The 20106-nt window shown below is 38.7% G+C and overlaps 1 long non-coding RNA gene across 1 annotated transcript; it reads left to right on the forward strand.

Annotated features, from left to right (window-relative positions):
- Positions 1–641: 641 nt before the first annotated feature.
- LOC116582903 lies at positions 642–19949 on the forward strand. Its single transcript, XR_004282552.1, has 3 exons — positions 642–997; positions 4310–4315; positions 19936–19949. It is a non-coding gene; the product is annotated as an uncharacterized LOC116582903 (long non-coding RNA).
- Positions 19950–20106: the final 157 nt, after the last annotated feature.

A 20106-nucleotide genomic window follows, 5' to 3' on the forward strand; every position in this document is an offset into this window, starting at 1 on the left:
CTTATTTATAGATCTTGAGTCTTTTAATAAGGGGACCAAAACCCAGCTAGGATCTAGTTTTGTGTGTGTGTGTGTGTTTCTTTTTTTTTTTTTTTCTTTTCTGGATAAAATGATGAGACAGAGAAATTCACCCCAAAAGAAAGAACAAGAAGCAATACACATAGTCAGAGATTTAATTATTACAGATATAAGTAAGATATATGTACTATAATTTAAAACAACATTTAAAAGGATACTAATCAGGCTTGAAAAAAGCATAGAACACTCTAGAGAATCCTTTACTGCAGAAATAAAATAAGTAGAATCTCTTTCAGTCTAAATGAAAAATGGTATAACCAAGATAGAATCCCAAGTGGAGGCCATAAAACCAGGGGTGGATGAAGTAGAGGAGAGACTCAGTGATACAGAAGATAAAATTATAATTTTATGAAAATAAATATAATTTTATGAAAATAATGAAGTTGAAAAGAGAAAGAAAGGTAATGGACCAGGAAGACAGACATACAGAATTCAGTGACTTGTTAAAAAATAATATTTGAATTATTGGACCCCCAGAAAATGAAGAGAGAGAAAAAGAGACAGAGTGTTTATTGAGACAAATTATAGTCCCTTAATCTGGGGAAGGACACAGATATCAAAATCCAAGAACAGAAAAATCCTATTAAATTCAACTAAAATGGACCATTGCTAAGGCAATTTATAATCAAATTCACCAAATACACAAACAAGGAAAAAGTCTTGAAATCAGCAAGGGGAAAAGAGTCCTTAATGTACAAGGAAGACAGATCAAGTTCACAGCAGATCTGTTCACAGAAACATGGCAGTCCAGAAAGGAGTGGGAGGAAATATTCAAAATGCTGAATGGGGAAAATATGCAGCCAATAATTCTTTATCCAACAAAGTTGTCATCCAGACTAGAAGTAGAGACAGTTTCCTAGACAAACAAAAAATAAAGGAATCCATGACAACTAAACCAGCCATGCAAGAAATTTTAAGAGTGATTTTTTAAATGGAAAAAAAAAAGAAGAAGAAAGAAGAACACCAAAAGAAGCAAAACCTAAAAAGGAACAGAGAACTTCAAGAGAAACACCAACTATATAGGAAACAAAATGGCACTAAATCCATATCTTTTAATAATCACTCTGAATGTAAATGGACTAAATGTCCCAATCAAAAGACATAGGATGACTGACTAGATCAAAAACCAAAACAACAACAACAAAACAACAACAACAAAAAAACATACACATAACTTAACTATATGCTGCCTACAAGAGACTCATTTTAGACCTAAAGACACCTGTAGATTTTAAGTGAGGGGATGGAGAGCCATTCATCATGCTAACAGACATCAAAATAAATCTGGAGTAGCCATACTTATATCAGACAAACTAGATTTTAAAACAAAGATTAAGAAGGATGTTGTATCATAGGTAAGAGGTCTATCAAGAATATCTAACAATTATAAATATTTATGTTCCCAACTTGGGAGCACCCAAGTATATAGATCAATTAATAAACATAAAGAAGCTCATTGATAATAATCGATAATAATAGGGCCCTTTAACAGCAATGGACACTTACAGCAATGGACAGATCAACAAAACAGAAAATCAACAAGGAAATGGTGACTTTGAATGACACACTGGACCAGATAGATTTAATAGATATATTCAGAGCATTTCATCCAAAGCAGTAGAATATACATATTCTTTTCGAGTGCACATGGAACATTTTCCAGAACAGATCACATACTGTATCCAAAATCAGGCCTCAAAAAGTACAAAAAGACTGAGATCATACCATGCATATTTTCAGACCACAATGATTCAAAACTTGAAGTCAAACACCAGAAGAACTTTGGAAAGACCACAAATATGTAGAAGTTAAAGAACATCCAACTAAAGAATGAAAGGATTAACGAAGAAATAAAAAAGGAATTAAAAAAAAAGATGAAAGAAAATGAAAACATGATAGTCCAGAACCTTTGGGAAGCAGCAAAGGTAGTCCTAAGAGGGAGATAATTGCAGTACAAACCTACCTCAAGAAGCAAAGAAGTCTCAAATATACAACATAACCTTACACCTAAAGGAGCTAGAAATGAAATAACAAATAAAGCTTGAAGCCAGTGAAAGAAGGGAAATAATAAAGATTAGAGGAGGAATAAATGATATGGAAACAAACAAACAAAAACACAGTAGAATGAATTAATAAAATTGATAAACTTCTAGCCAGACTTATAAAAAAAAAGATAAAAGACTGAAATAGATAAAATCATGAATGAAAAAGGAGAGATCACAACCAACATCACATAAATACAAACAACTGTAAGAGAATACTATGAAAAGATATATGCTACAAACTGACAAACTACCGGGCACCTGCGTGGCTCAGTGGGTTAAGCCGCTGCCTTCGGCTCAGGTCATGATCTCAGGGTCCTGGGATCGAGGCCCGCATCGGGCTCTCTGCTCAGCAGGGAGCCTGCTTCCCTCTCTCTCTCTCTGCCTGCCTCTCCATCTACTTGTGATTTCTCTCTGTCAAATAAATAAATAAAATCTTTAAAAAAAACCAAAAAAACAAAACAAACAAACAAACAAAAAAAAACCAAACAAACTGACAAACTACCAAAACTGAAATAGGAAGAAATAGAAAAATGGAACTAATCCCTAACCAACAAACAAATAGAATCAGCAATCCAAAATTTCCCCAAAAACTAAATTCCAGGGCCAGATGGCTTATCACAGGAATTCTACTAAACATTTAAAGAAGAATTAAAGCTATCCTCCTTAAACTGTTGTAAAAAATATAAATGGAAGGAATAGGCCCAAATTCATTCTATGAAGCCAGCATTACCTTGATTCCAAAACCAGATAAAGACCCCACTAAAAAAGAGAATTACAGGACAATATCTTTGGTAAACAAGGATACAAAAATTATTTTAATTACTTAATTAATTTTTTAAATTAATTTTTTAAATTTTATTTTTTCAGTGTTCCAAGATTCATTGTTTATACACCACATCCAGTGCTCCATGCAATACACACCCTCCATAATACTCACCAGCAAGCTCACCCATCTCTCTACCCCTCCCTTCCAAAATCCTCAGTTTTTTTCTGAGTCCACAGTCTCTCATGCTTCATCTCCTCCTTTCATTTTCTCCAATTTCCTTTTCCTTTCCTTCTCCTAAAGTCCTCCATGTTATTCCTTATGCTCCACAGTAAGTGAAACGATATGATAATTGACTTTCTCTGCTTAAGTTACTTCACTCAGCATAATCTCCTCCACTCCCATTCATGTTGATACAAGAGTTGGGTACTCATCCTTTCTGATGGCTGAGTAATATTCCATTGTATATATGGACTGTATCTTCTTTATCCATTCGTCTATTGAAGGGCATTTTGGCTCTTTCCACAATTGGGCAACTGTGGCCATTGCGTCTATGAACGCTGGAGTACATATGGCCTTTCTTTTCACTCCATCTGGAATACAAAAATTCTTTTTTTTAAATTTAATTTTTATTAATTTTCAGCATAACAGTATTCATTATTTTTGCACCACACCCACTGCTCCATGCAATCCGTGCCCTCTCAAATACCCACTACCTGGTACCCCAAGCTCCCACCCCCCCGCCACTTCAAACCCCTCAGATAAATTTTTCAGCATCCATAGTCTCTCATGGATCACCTCCCCTTCTAATTTCCCCTAAATCCCTTCTCTTCTCTAACTCCCCATGTCCTCCATGTTATCTGATATGCTCCACAAATAAGTGAAACCATATGATAATTGACTCTCACTGCTTGCCTTATTTCACTCAGCATAATCTCTTCCAGTCTAGTCCATGTTGCTACAAAAGTTGGGTATTCATCCTTTCTGATGGAGGCATAATACTCCATAGTGTATATGGACATTTTCCTACTCCATTCATCTGTTGAAGGGCATCTTGGTTCTTTCCACAGTTTGGCGACCATGGCCATTGCTGCTATAAACATTGGGGTCCAGATGGCCCTTCTTTTCACTACATCTGTATCTTTGGGGTAAATACCCAGGAGTGCAATTGCAGGGTCATAGGGAAGCTCTATTTTTAATTTCTTGAGGAATCTCCACACTTCTGAAAGAGGCTGCACCAACTTACATTCTCACCAACAGTGGAAGAGGGTTCCCCTTTCTCCACATCCCATCCAACACATGTTGTTTCCTGTCTTGCTAATTTTGGCCATTCTAACTGGTGTAAGGTGATATCTCAATGTGGTTTTAATTTGAAACTCCCTGAGGGCTAGTGATGATGACCATTTTTTCATGTGTCTGATAGCTATTTGTATGTCTTCATTGGAGAAGTGTCTGTTCATATCTTCTGCCCAATTGTTGATATGATTGTCTGTTTTGTGTGTGTTGAGTTTGAGGAGTTCTTTATAGATCCTGGATATCAACCTTTTGTCTGTACTGTCATTTGCAAATATCTTCTCCCATTCCATGGGTTGCCTCTTTGTTTTCTTGACTATTTCCTTTGCTGTGAAGAAGCTTTTGATTTTGATGAAGTCCCAAAAGTTTATTTTCGCTTTTGTTTCCTTTGTCTTTGGAGACATATCTTGAAAGAAGTTGCTGTGGCTGATATCGAAGAGATCACTGCCTATGTTCTCCTCTAGGATTCTGATGGATTCCTGTCTCACGTTGAGGTCTTTTATCCATTTTGAGTTTATCTTTGTGTACGGTGTAAGAGAATGGTTGAGTTTCATTCTTCTACATATAGCAGCCCAGTTTTCCCAGCACCATTTATTGAAGAGACTGTCTTTTTTCCACTGGATATTTTTTCCCGTGTTGTCGAAGATTATTTGACCATAGAGTTGAGGGTCCATATCTGGGTTCTCTACTCTGTTCCACTGGTATATGTGTCTGTTTTTATGCCAGTACCAGGCTGTCTTGGTGATCACAGCTTTGTAGTAAAGCTTAAAATCAGGTAGCGTGATGCCCCAAGTTTTATTTTTGTTTTTCAAGATTTCATTAGCGATTTGGGGTCTCTTCTGATTCCATACAAATTTTTGGATTATTTGCTCCAGCTCTTTGAAGAATACTGGTGGAATTTTGATCAGAATGGCATTAAAAGTATAGATTGCTCTAGGCAGTATAGACGACATTTTAACAATGTTTATTCTTCCAATCCAAGAGCATGGAATGGTTTTCCATCTTTTTGTGTCTTCTTCAATTTATTTCATGAGTGTTCTGTAGTTCCTCGAATACAGATCCTTTACCTCTTTGGTTAGGTTTATTCCCAGGTATCTTATGGTTCTTGGTGCTATAGTAAATAGAATAAATTCTCTAATTTCCCTTTCTGTATTTTCATTGTTATTGTATAAGAAAGCCACTGATTTTTGTACATTGACTTTGTATCCTGCCATGTTGCTGAATTGCTGTATGAGTTCTAGTAGTTTGGGGGTGGTGTCTTTTGGGTTTTCCATATTAAGAACCATGCCATTTGCGAAGAGAGAGAATTTGACTTCTTCATTGCCAATTTGGATACCTTTTATTTCTCTTTGTTGTCTAATTGCTGTTGCTAGGACTTCTAATACTATGTCGAACAAGAGTGGTGAGAGTGGGCATCCTTGTCATGTTCCTGATCTCACTGGAAATGCTGCAAGCTTTTTCCCATTGCGAATGATATTTGCTGTGGGTCTTTCATAGATAGATTTGATGAAGATCAGGAATGTTCCCTCTATCCCTATACTTTGAAGCATTTTAATCAGGAAAGGATGCTGGATTTTGTCAAATGCTTTTTCTGCATCAATTGAGAGAACCATGTGGTTCTTCTCTCCTCTCATATTAATTTGTTCTATCACATTGATTGATTTGCAAATGTTGAACCATCCTTGTATCCCAGGGATGAATCCCACCTGGTCATGGGGGATAATCTTTTTAATGTGCTGTTGGATCCTGTATGCTAGGCTCTTGTAGAGAATCTTACCATCCATATTCATCATTGATATTGGTCTGAAATTCTCCTTTTTGGTAGGGTCTTTGCCTGGTTTGGGGATCAGGGTAATGCTGGCTTCAGAGAAAGAGTCTGGAAGTTTTCCTTCTGCTTCAATTTTTTGAAACAGCTTCAGGAGAATAGGTGTTATTTCTTCCTTGAAAGTTTGGTAGAATTCTCCAGGGAATCCGTCAGGTCCTGGGCTCTTGTGTTTCGGGATGTTTTTGATCACTGCTTCAATCTCGTTACTAGATATCAGTCTATTCAGGTTGTGAATTTCTTCCTGGTTCAATTTTGGGAGTTTATAGTTTTCCAGGAATTCATCCATTTCATCTAGGTTGCTTAGCTTATTGTCATATAACTGTTGATAATGACTTCTGATGATTGTTTCTACTTCCTTGGTGATAGTTGTGATCACTCCCTTTTCATTCATAATTCTATGAATTTGGGCCTTCTCTCTTTTCTTTTGGATTAGTGTGGCCAATGGTTTATTAATCTTATTGATTCTTTCAAAAAACCAGCTTCTAGTTTCATTGATACGTCCTAGTGTGTCTCTGGTTTCTACCTCATTCATCTCAGCTCTAATCTTGATTATTTCCCGTCTTATGTGTGGATTTGTTTTGATTTGTTGTTGATTCTCAAGTTCTTTAAGGTGTAGAGACAGCTGCTGTGTTCTGGATTTTTCAATTTTTTGAGAGAGGCTTGGATGGCTATGTATTTCCCTCTTAGGACCGCCTTTGTTGTATCCCATAGGTTTTGGACCGAAGTGTCTTCATTCTCATTGTTTTCCATGAATTGTTTCAGTTTTTCCTTGATCTCCTGGTTGATCCAAGCATTCTTAAGCAAGGTGGTCTTTAGCTTCCAGGTGTTTGAGTTCCTTCAGAACTTTTCCTTGTGATTGAGCTCCAGTTTCAAAGCACTGTGATCTGAGAATATGCTGGGAATCATCTCAGTCTTTTCTTATGGATTGAATCCTGATTTGTGACCCAGTGTGTGGTCTATTCTTGAGAAGGTCCCATGTGCACTTGAGAAGAATGAGTATTCTGTTGTTTTAGGGTGGAATGTTCTGTATATATCTATGAGGTCCTTCTTGTCCAGTGTGTCATTCAATGCTCTTGTTTCTTTATTGATTTTCTGCTTTGATGATCTGTCTATTTCTGAGAGAGGCATGTTAAGATATCCTACTATTAATGTATTCATATCAATATGACTCTTTTTCTTGATTAATAGTTTTCTTATGTAATTGGCTGCTCCCATATTGGGGGCATAGATATTTACAATTGTTAGATTATCTTGATGGATAGTCCCTTTAAGAATGATGTAGTGTCCTTTTGTATCTCTAACTACAGTCTTTAGTTTAAAATCTAATTTATCTCATATGAGAATCACTACCCCAGCCTTCTTTTGAGGCCCATTGGCATGAAAGATGCTTCTCCATCCCTTCACTTTCAGTCTGGGTGTATCTTTAGGTTCAAAATGGGTCTCTTGTAGACAACATATGAATGGGTCCTGTCGTTTTATCCAGTCTGCAACCCTGTGCCATTTTATGGGTGCATTTATGTCATTCACATTGAGAGTGATTATTGATAGATACGTTTTTATTGACATCATGTTAACTTTGAAGTCTTTCTTTCTGTAGATTGTCTCTATATTTCTGTTCAATGCTATTCTTAGGATTTTCCCTCTTTTATAGAACCCCCCTTAATATTTCCTGCAGTTTTGGCTCAGTGGTTGCATAGTCTTTTAAGCCTTGCCAGTCTTGGAAACTCTTTATCTCTCCATCCATTTTGAATGTCAGTCTTGCTGGATAAAGTATTCTTGGCTGCATGTTCTTCTCATTTAATGCCCTGAATATGTCTTGCCAGCCCTTTCTGGCTTGCCAGGTCTCTGTGGACAGGTCTAGTGTTATTCTGATAGGCTTTCCTCTGTAAGTAAGGAGCCTCTTTGTCCTAGCAGCTTTCAAGAGATTATACCTACAATTATGATTCCTCAATTTGGATTTCAGGTGCCTTGATGTTTTTTTGGAATCTATAATCTTGGATGGAGACCGTTCGGCCTCTAGGACATGAACGCTGGTTCCATTCGTGAGATTGGGAAAATTTTCATGAAGAACTTGTTCCGCTATATCTTTTAGACTTATTTCTTTCTCCTCCCCTTCAGAGATTCCAATAATTCTGATATTGGAACGTTTCATGGCATCATTTATTTCCCTGATTCTGTTTTTTTGGTTTCTAGCTGTTTTTTCCAGGATTCCTCCTGATCCTTTCTCTCTATCTGTTTGTCCCCCAGATCACTAATTCTATCTTCTGTCTCAGTTACCCTAGCTTTGAGAGAATTTAGATTAGATTGGAACTCATTGAGAGCATTGTGAACCTCAGCCCTTGTAGCTTTTAGCTCCTCCCTAACACTGTGAACATCATCTCTGGTAGCTACAGCTCGGCCCTAATCAATTCCGTTTGGTTGTCCATGGCTTTCTCCAACCTAGCTATTGCCTGGATAATCGTTAGCCTGAATTCTCTTTCTGACGTATTGTCTATGTTGATAGCCGTTAGCTCTGTTGCAGAAGGCCCATCCTCTCTATTTTTCTTCTGTTGGGCATTCTTCCTTCTAGTCATTTTGGTGAGAGATGACTGAAGAGATGTAGTTGGATGTATTGACCGTGGTGCAGTCAATGTGCACCCTGGAACACTTCTGAGCAATCAGGATTCCCCACCCAAATGAGAGACAAAAGAAAAGAAAAAGAAAAAAAGAGTGTGAGAGAGAGAGACAGGAATGAAAGGGAAGATGAAAGAGAAGGTTCAGCCAAAATGGGCCCCAAGGTAAGATTTATGAAGTATACAAACAAAAACAGAGAAACAAAAAGACTGATAAAAGTATATGACAAGAGATGCAAATAAAGGAAGAACCTTGTCCAAAAGAACCTCAAGTGTAAGATTTATATACTATCAGGATAAACACAAAAACACAGAAACAGTGGTGGAAGAAAAAGGTGGGAGAGTGGTTATAAATTCACAATGTGGGTGAGGAAGGTTGTTTTGATTCTTCCTGGATGTACTTGATATCTTTGTTAAAGGACTCAACTTTCCTAAGATAAAGGGAGATTAAAAATTAGTTTACCTGGGGGAGGAGTCAAGATGGCAGAGAAGTAGCAGGCTGAGACTACTTCAGCTAGCAGGAGATCAGCTAGATAGCTTATCTAAAGATTGCAAACACATGCAAATCCATTGGCATATCAAAGAGAAGAAGAACAGCAATTATAGAAACAGAAAAACAACCACTTTCTGAAAGGTAGGACTGGCAGAGAAGTGAATCTAAAGCAACGGGAAGATAGACCCCGGGGGAGGGGCCAGCTCCCGGCAAACAGCGGAGCAACGGAGCACAAAATCAGGACTTTTAAGTCTGTTCTGCTGAGGGACAATACTCCAGAGGCTAAACCGGGACGAAGCCCACGCGGGGACAGCGTGGCCTCAGGTCCCGCAGGGTCACAGAAGGATCGGGGGTGTCTGAGTGTCGCAGAGCTTGCGGGAATTAGAATGGGAAAGGTGGCTACAGAGACAGAGCCAACATTAAGATCACAGCTCGGGGTTACCTTGAACCAGCCGCAGGCTCAGTGAGCTCGGAGCGCAGCCAGAGGTCAGGCAGACGGGAGTTACTGGTCGCTATTCTCTGAGGCCTCACTGAGGAGTGGGGCCCGGGCTCTCGGCTCCTCCGGGCCGGAGACCAGGAAGCCGCCATTTGTATTCCCATCCTCCGGAACTCTACAGAAAGCGCTCAGGGAACAAAAGCTCCTGAAAGCAAACCCGAGCCAATTACTCAGCCCAGCCCCTGGTAAGGGCGGTGCAATTCTGCCTGGGGCAAAGACACTTGAGAATCACTACACCAGGCCCCTCCCCCAGAAGATCAACAAGAACTCCAGCCAAGACCAAGTTCACATACCAAGGAGTGGGGTTTCAATACCAAGGAGACCAGCAGAATTCCAGAGGAGGAGAAAGCAAAGCACAGAACTCAGGGCTTTCTCCCTGTGATTTTTTTTAGTCTTGCAGTTAATTTAACTTTTTTCTTTCTCATTTTTTTTCTCTTCTTCTGCTAAAATTTATTTTAACTTTTACCCTTTCCTTTTTTAACTAGTTTACCTAATATATATATTTTTTCTTTTTTATACTTTTCTTTATTCGTTTTCTTTTTTTAATTTTTTTTTTCTTTCTTTCTTTTTGAACCTCTTTTTATCCCCTTTCTCCCCCCTCACGATTTGTGATCTCTTCTGATTTGGTTAAAGCATATTTTCCTGGGGTTGTTGCCACCCTTTTAGTATTTTACTTGCTCCTTCATATACTCTTAGCTGGACAAAATGACAAGACGGAAAAATTCAACACAAAAAAAAGAACAAGAGGCAGTACCGAAGGCTAGGGACCTAATCAATACAGACATTGGTAATATGTCAGATCTAGAGTTCAGAATGACAATTCTCAAGGTTCTAGCCGGGCTCGAAAAAGGCATGGAAGATATTAGAGAAACCCTCTCCAGATATATAAAAGCCCTTTCTGGAGAAATAAAAGAACTAAAATCTAACCAAGTTGAAATCAAAAAAGCTATTAATGAGGTGCAATCAAAAATGGAGGCTCTCACTGCTAGGATAAATGAGGCAGAATAAAGAATTAGTGATATAGAAGACCAAATGACAGAGAATAAAGAAGCTGAGCAAAAGAGGGACAAACAGCTACTGGACCACAAGGGGAGAATTTGAGAGATAAGTGACACCATAGACGAAACAACATTAGAATAATTGGGATTCCAGGAGAAGAAGAAAGGGAGAGGGGAGCAGAAGGTATACTGGAGAGAATTGTTGGGGAGAATTTCCCCAATATGGCAAAGGGAACGAGCATCAAAATTCAGGAGGTTCAGAGAATGCCCCTCAAAATCAATAAGAATAGGCCCACACCCCGTCACCTAATAGTAAAATTTACAAGTCTCAGTGACAAAGAGAAAATCCTGAAAGCAGCCCGGGAAAAGAAGTCTGTAACATATAATGGTAAAAATATTAGATTGGCAGCTGATTTATCCACAGAGACCTGGCAGGCCAGAAAGAGCTGGCATGATATTTTCAGAGCACTAAACGAGGAAAACATGCAGCCAAGAATACTATATCCAGCTAGGCTATCATTGAAAATAGAAGGAGATATTAAAAGCTTCCAGGACAAACAAAAACTGAAAGAATTTGCAAACACCAAACTAGCTCTACAGGAAATATTGAAAATGGTCCTCTAAGCAAAGAGAGAGCCTACAAGTGGTAGATCAGAAAGGAACAGAGACCGTATACAGTAACAGTCACCTTACAGGCAATACAATGGCACTAAATTCATATCTCTCAATAGTTACCCTGAATGTTAATGGGCTAAATGCCCCTGTCAAAAGACACAGGGTATCAGAATGGATAAAAAAAACCAAAACCCATCAATATGCTGTCTACAAGAAACTCATTTTAAGCCCGAAGACACCTCCAGATTTAAAGTGAGGGGGTGGAAAAGAATTTACCATGCTAATGGACCTCAGAAGAAAGCAGGAGTGGCAATCCTTATATCAGATCAATTAGATTTTAAGCCAAAGTCTATAATAGGAGATGAGGAAGGACACTATATCATACTCAAAGGGTCTGTCCAACAAGAAGATCTAACAATTTTAAATATCTATGCCCCCAACATGGGAGCAGCCAACTATATAAACCAATTAATAACAAAATCAAAGAAACACATCAACAATAATACAATAATAGTAGGGGACGTTAACACTCCACTCACTGAAATGGACAGATCATCCAAGCAAAAGATCAGCAAGGAAATAAAGGCCTTAAATGACACACTGGAACAGATGCACATCACAGATATATTCAGAACATTTCATCCCAAAGCAACAGAATACACAATCTTCTCTAGTGCACATGGAACATTCTCCAGAATAGATCACATCCTCGGTCCTAAATCAGAACTCAACCGGTAATAAAAGATTGGGATGATTCCCTGCATATTTTCAGACCACAATGCTCTGAAACTAGAACTCAACCACAAGAGGAAGTTTGGAAAGAACCCAAATACATGGAGACTAAACAGCATCCTTCTAAAGAATGAATGGGTCAACCGGGAAATTAAGGAAGAATTGAAAAAAATCATGGAAACAAATGATAATGAAAATACAACGGTTCAAAATCTGTGGGACACAACAAAGGCAGTCCTGAGAGGAAAATATATAGCGGTACAAGCCTTTCTCAAGAAACAAGAAAGGTCTCAGGTAGACAACCTAACCCTACACGTAAAGGAGCTGGAGAAAGAACAAGAAAGAAACTCTAAGCCCAAGAGGAGAAGAGAAATCATAAAGATCAGAGCAGAAATCAATGAAATAGAAACCAAAAAAACAATAGAACAAATCAATGAAACTAGGAGCTGGTTCTTTGAAAGAATTAATAAAATTGATAAGCCCCTGGCCAGGCTTATCAAAAAGAAAAGAGAAAGGACCCAAATAAATAAAATTATGAATGAAAGAGGAGAGATCACAACTAACACCAAAGAAATACAAATTATTATAAGAACATACTATGAGCAATTCTACACCAACAAATTTGACAATCTGGAAGAAATGGATGCATTCCTAGAAACATATAAAGTACCACAACTGAACCAGGAAGAAATAGAAAGCCTGAACAGACCCATAACCAGTAAGGAGATTAAAAGATTCATTAAAAATCTCCAAACAAACAAAAGCCCAGGGCCAGACGGCTTCCCAGGGTAATTCTACCAAACATTTAAAGAGGAACTAATTCCTATTCTTCTGAAACTGTTCCAAAAAATAGAAATGGAAGGAAAACTTCCAAACTCATTTTATGAGGCCAGCATCACCTTGATCTCAAAACCAGACAAGGATCCCATCAAAAAAGAGAGCTATAGACCAATATCCTTGATGAACACAGATGTGAAAATTCTCACCAAAATAATAGCCAATAGGATTCAACAGTACATTAAAAGGATTATTCATCACAACCAAGTGGGATTTATTCCAGGGCTGCAAGGTTGGTTCAACATCCGCAAATCAGTCAATGTGATACAACACATCAATAAAAGAAAGAACAAGAACCATATGATACTCTCAATAGATGCTGAAAAAGCATTTGACAAAGTAAAGCATCCCTTCCTGATCAAAACTCTTCAAAGTTGGGACGCCTGGGTGGCTCAGTTGGTTAAGCAGCTGCCTTCGGCTCAGGTCATGATCCCAGCGTCCTGGGATCGAGTCCCACATCGGGCTCCTTGCTCCGCAGGGAGCCTGCTTCTCCCTCTGACTCTGCCTTCCACTCTGTCTGCCTGTGCTCGCTCTCGCTCACTCTCTCTGACAAATAAATAAAATCTTTAAAAAAAAAAAAACTCTTCAAAGTGTAGGGTTAGAGGGTACATACCTCAATATCATCAAAACCATCTATGAAAAACCCACTGCAAATATCATTCTCAATGGAGAAAAACTGAAAGCTTTTCCGCTAAGGTCAGGAACACGGCAGGGATGTCCATTATCACCACTGCTATTCAACATAGTACTAGAAGTCCTAGCCTCAGCAATCAGACAACAAAAGGAAATTAAAGGCATCCAAATCAGCAAAAAGAAGTGAAATTATCACTCTTCGCAGATGATATGATACTATATGTGGAAAACCCAAAAGACTCCACTCCAAAACTGCTAGAACTTGTACAGGAATTCAGTAATGTGTCAGGATATAAAATCAATGCACAGTAATCAGTTGCATTTCTCTACACCAACAACAAGACAGAAGAAAGAGAAATTAAGGAGTCAATCCCATTTACAATTGCACTCCAAACCATAAGATACCTAGGAATAAACCTATCCAAAGAGGCAAAGAATCTATACTCAGAAAACTATAAAGTACTCATGAAAGAAATTGAGGAAGACACAAAGAAATGGAAAAATGTTCTATGCTCCTGAATTGGAAGATTAAATATTGTGAAAATGTCTATGCTACCTAAAGCAATCTACACATTTAATGCAATTCCTATCAAAGTACCATCCATCTTCTTCAAGAAATGGAACAAATAATTCTAAAATTTATATGGAACCAGAAAAGACCTCGAATAGCCAAAGGGATATTGAAAAAGAAAGCCAAAGTTGGTGGCATCACAATTCTGGACTTCAAGCTCTATTACAAAGCTGTCATCATCAAGACAGCATGGTACTGGCACAAAAACAAACACATAAATCCATGGAACAGAATAGAGAGCCCAGAAATAGACCCTCTACTGTATGGTCAACTAATCTTCGACAAAGCAGGAAAGAATGTCCAATGGAAAAAAGACAGCCTCTTCAATATATGGTGTTGGGAAAATTGGACAGCCACATGCAGAAAAATGAAATTGGACCATTTTCTTACACCACACACAAAAATAGAATCAAAGTGGATGAAGGACCTCAATGTGAGAAAGGGATCCATCAAAATCCTTGAGGAGAACACAGGCAGCAACCTCTTCGACCTCAGCCACAGCAACATCTTCCTAGGAACAACACCAAAGGCAAGGGAAGCAAGGGAAAAAATGAACTATTGGGATTTCATCAAGATCAAAAGCTTTTGCACAGCAAATGAATCAGTTAACAAAATCAAAAGACAACTGACAGAATGGGAGAAGATATTTGCAAACGATATATCAGATAAAGGACTAGTGTCCAAAATCTATAAAGATCTTAGCAAACTCAACACCCAAAGAACAAATAATCCAATCAAGAAATGGGCAGAGGACATGAACAGACATTTCTGCAAAGACGACATCCAGATGGCCAACAGACATATGAAAAATTGCTCCATATCACTCGGCATCAGGGAAATACAAATCAAAACCACAATGAGATATCATGTCACACCAGTCAGAATGGCTAAAATCAATGTCAGGAAATGACAGATGCTGGCGAGGATGTGGAGAAAGGGGAACCCTCCTACACTGTTGGTGGGAATGCAAGCTGGTGCAACCACTCTGGAAAACAGCATGGAGGTTCCTCAAAATATTGAAAATAGAACTGCCCTGTGACCCAGCAATTGCACTACTGGATATTTACCCTAAAGATACAAACGTAGTGATCTGAAGGGGCACATGCACCCGAATGTTTATAGCAGCAATGTCCACAATAGCCAAACTATGGAAAGAGCCTAGATTTCCATCAACAGATGAATGGATCAAGAAGATGTGGTACATATACACAATGGAATACTATGCAGCCATCAAAAGAAATGAAATCTTGCCATTTGCGACAACATGGATGGAACTAGAGCGTATCATGCTTAGTGAAATAAGTCAAGCAGAGAAAGACAACTATCATATGATCTCCCTGATATGAGGAAGTGGTGATGAAACATGGGGGCTTAAGTGGGTAGGAGAAGAATTAATGAAACAAGATGGGATTGGGAGGAAGACAAACCATAAGTGACTCTTAATCTCACAAAACATACTGAGGGTTGCTGGGGGGAGGGGGGTTGGTAGAAGGGGGATGGGGTTATGGACATTGTGGGGTGTGTGTGCTTTGGTGAGTGCTCTGCGGTGTGTGGACCTGGCGATTCACGGACCTGTACCCCTGGGGATAAAAATATATGTTTATAAAAAACAAAAAATTAAAAAAAAATAGTTTACCTATAGGGGTAGTATTGATTGGGGAAAGGGGATTACTTTGAAGTTTATGTCTATATGAATATTAGATAATAAATATAAAAAGAAATAAACTAGACTCAACTAAACTAAAATTAAAAAAAAAAGAAATTCAAAAAATAGAAATGCAAAAGAAAAACACATGTGTATATATCAAAACGTTCAGGTTAGAAGGTCATTATGGACTTTGATGTACTGGACAGGTCACTGTGATGGTAAATAGGTTAAAAAATTGTCTTTATAAAAATAGAATGAACCAGAATAGTGGGAACAAGTTAAAAATAAAAGATGTCCTATGAAGTAGTGGTGGTTTTTCTCTTGCACTTTTTTTTTTCTTGGTTAGTTTTCTGGGGGAGGGTCCTGCCACGTGGATTTTCAGTCAATGATGTTACCTGAGTTAAGTCCTCCCACCCCCTTCAAGGGTGTGGGCTCTGAGAAAACTGTTTTTTTTTTTAGGCTTTTGTTCTCTGGCTCTATTTATGTTTGTTCACTTTTTTTTTTTTTTTCTCTCAGCTTGACCGCTTTTGATGGTTTTTGTAGTTTTAGGGGAAAAAAAAACCTGCACCCTGACTTCCCTGTCAGAGAGAAGCCTCAGTCTGCCTGCAGAGCCCAAATAAGTTCCCCGTTGGCCGCTGGCAGAGCAGGTTCTGAGTCAGTCCCTGGGGATGCAGGATCTTCTGTTTGTAGCCAAAATCATGGCAGTGGCGGCTGTCTGGGAGCTCCAGACCACCACCAGAGAGGTTTCAAGCAGCCATTGCACACTGTGATTTTCCCGCTCGCTCGGGCTGGGAGTGCCTGATCTTTCTGGGTCTAAGAGTGCCCAGCTTGCTCACACCTCTTTCAGAGGAGACTGTGGGTTGCGCATGCATTTCAGGCTCTGAGAACGGGGCGCAGGTCCTAAAGCACCAGGCTGGGCCTTTGCGCACCTCTCTCGGGGGAGAGTTTGGGGCCTGCGTCTTGGGCTCTGAAACAAAGGCGTGGGTCAAAGAGTGCTGGCTGGGCCTTTGTACCTCTCTCAGGGGAGGATGAGGGGCGCACGTATCTGAGGCTCTGTAGCAGGGCTCACGCGTTCTGCCATCCGGCATGGCTCCCATCCCCACACAGGAGCCAAAACCCATGCATTCTTGGGCATGCTGAAGGCTTAGGGACCAAGACCTGGTTTCTCTGCCGCACTCTCTCTGACTCAGCGCCAGGAGAGGCTGTCCTGTGTCCAGGGATTTAAGCCCCTGTCCCTAGCCGCCCCTATTCCCACAATCCCCCACCCCACCCCCCGCCATCCTTTGCTCTTTTTGAGTGCTTTCAACCAGACTCCAAGTTAATGCTGGTCCCCAGACACAGGGCACTCTCAGATTGGGGTATTACTTTCCAACCAGTTGCCTCTGGTGGCTCCCTCCCCCTTTTGTTTATCTTCTGATATCAGTCCTATGTTCCCACTCAACTTTACCTGCCCACTGGTGTCTTCTGCTCCTGTAGAGATCCAGACGTATATAATTCTGATCTCAGGCTGATTTCATGGATGATCGGAGTTCTTTGGTAGGTAATCAGCTCACTTTAGTGTACAAGTTGAAAAGGTGCCTCCTCCTAATTCCCCGCCATCTTGTCCCCCCCAGAATACAAAAATTCTTAATAAAATACTGCCAAATTGAATTCAACGGTACATTAAAAAAAAATACTCTCCACAACCAAGTGGGATTTTTTACTGGGATGCAGGGATGGTTCATATTAAAAAATCAAATATGTGTACATTACATTGGTAAAAGAAAAAAATTAAAAACATATAGTCTTGTTAACAGACACAGGAAAAGCATTTGGCAATATATAGCCTCCTTTCTTACTTTATTTATCTTTTTTAGATAGAAAGGTGAAGGGAGAGAGAGAATCTTTTAAAACCTTTTTTTTTTCCAAAAAACTTATTTATTTATTTGACAGAGAGAGTGAGATCTCAAGAAGTCAGGCAGTGAGAGAGGGGAAGCAGGCTCCCCACCTAGCAGAGAGCCTGATGCAGGGCTTAATTCCAGGACCCTGAGATCATGACCTGAGCTGAAGGCAGAGACTTAACCCACTGAGCCACCCAGGCACTCCAGGAGAGAGAGAATCTTAAGCAGGCTCCATGGCCAATGTGAAACCTGATGTGGGGCTCTATCTTTTTATCCTGAGATTATGACCTAAGCCAAAATCAAGAGTCAGATTCTTAACTGACTGAGCCACCAAGGCACCCCCAGCATCTTTTATTGATGAAAACCCTCACCAGACTGGGGTAGATGGAGCATACCTCAACATTATAAAGGCATTATGAAGGACCCAAAGCTGATATCATCCTCAATGGAGAAAAAAATGAGAGCATTTCTGCTATGGTCATGAACATGAAAGGGAAATTCAGTTTCACCATTACTATTTAACAGAAGTCTTAGCCTCTGAAATCAGACAACAAAAAGAAATAAAAGTCATCCAAATTGACAATGAAGAAGTCAAACTTCCACTCCACAGATGACATAATTATCTATGTAGAAAATCTGAAAGACTTCACCAAAAAGTTGCTAGAAATAATACATAAATCTAGCAAAGTTGTAGGTTATAAAAATCAATGTACAGAAATCTGTTACTCCAATCAATACACCAATAGTAAAGCAGCAGAAAAGTATATCAAGAAATTAGATTCATTTGCAATTTTACCAAAAACCATAAGATACCTAAAAATAAACCTAACCAAAGAGATAAAAGATCTGCACTCAGAGAACTATAGAACACTTATGAAAGAAACTGAAAAGGACACAAAGAAATGAAAAAGCATTCCATGCACATGGATTGGAAGAACAAACATTATTAAAATATCTGTACTATCCAAACTAATCTACATATTCAATGCAATACCTATCAAAATAGCACCAGCATTTTCCATAGGGCTAGAACAATCTTAAAATTTGTATGGAACCACAAAATAACCTGAATAGCCAAAGCAATTCTGAAAAATAAAAAAATAGGAGTCATCACAATTCCAGATTTCAAACTATAAAACAAAGCTGAAGTTATCAAAACAGTATGACAGTGGCATAGATGAATGGAATTGAACAGAGAACCCAGAAGTGGACCCACAGATATCTGGTTAACTAATTTTTGACAAAACAGCAATGAATATCCAATAGAAAAACAAGAGAGTCTATTCAATAGTGTTGGGAACCTTGGACAGCAACGTGCAAAAGAATAAAACTGGGCCTCTTTCTTACACCATAAACAATAATAAATTCAAAATGGATTAAAGACCTAATTGTGAGACAGGAAACCGTCAGAATACTAGTGGGAAACATAGGTTATAACCTCTTCCACATCAGCCCAAAGCAACTTCTAACTAGATTTTTCTCCCAAGGCAAGGGGAACAAAAGCAAAAATGAACAACTGGGATTTCACCAAGATAAAAGGTTCTGTATAGTGAAGGAAACAATAAGTGAAGCTAAAAGGCAGCCTACATAATGGGCAAGATATTTGCAAATGACATACCTGATAAAGGGTTCGTATCCAAAATCTGCAAAGAACTTTTCAAATTCAACACCTTAAAAAAAAAATCATTCAGTTGAAAAATGGACAGAATACATGAATAGACACTTCTCCAAGACATCTAAATGGCATAGAGACACATGTCAAGATGCTCAGCATCAGTCATCATTAAGTAAATACAAATCAAACCATGATGAAATACCACCTACCACCTGTCAGAATGGCTATAATGAACAACACAAGAAACAACACGTTTTGGTGAGGATGTGATGAAAATGGAACTCTCTTGTACTGTTGGTGGAAATGTAAACTGGTGCAGCCACTCTGGAAAATGGTGTGGAGGAGCCTCAAAAATTATAGAATAGAACTACCTTATGATCCAGCAATTGCACTACAATGTATTTATCCAAAGGATATGAAAATACTAATATGAAAATACTAAAAGAGGTACATATTCACCCTGATGTTTATAGCATTGTTATTAACAATAGTCAAATTATAGAAAGATCCCAAATGTCCATCAGCTGATGAATGGATAAAGAAGATGTGGTACATACAATGGAATAATATTCATCCATAAATAATAATGGTATCTTGCCATTTACAAAGACAGGGATGGAGCTAGAGTATAATGCTAAGTGAAATACATCAGTGAAAAAAGACAAATACCACATGATCTCAGTATACATGGAATTTGAGTAAGAAGATAGATGAACACATGGTTAAAGGGGGGAAAAAAAAAGAAAGGGAAAAAGCCGTAAGTGACTTTTAGTAACAGACAGAAAACAGGGTTGATGGAAGGAGGTGGGTGGGGAATAGGCAAAATGGGTGATGGCTATTAAAGAAGGCATTTTTTGTAATGAGCTTTGGGCATTGTGCATAACTGATGAATCACTGAATTCTACTCCAGAAACCAGTGTTGCACTCTATATTAACTAATCAAATTTTAAATAAAAAATGAAATAGTAAAAG

Source organism: Mustela erminea, chromosome X (genome assembly GCF_009829155.1).
Source record: "Mustela erminea isolate mMusErm1 chromosome X, mMusErm1.Pri, whole genome shotgun sequence".
Lineage (NCBI taxonomy): Eukaryota > Metazoa > Chordata > Mammalia > Carnivora > Mustelidae > Mustela > Mustela erminea.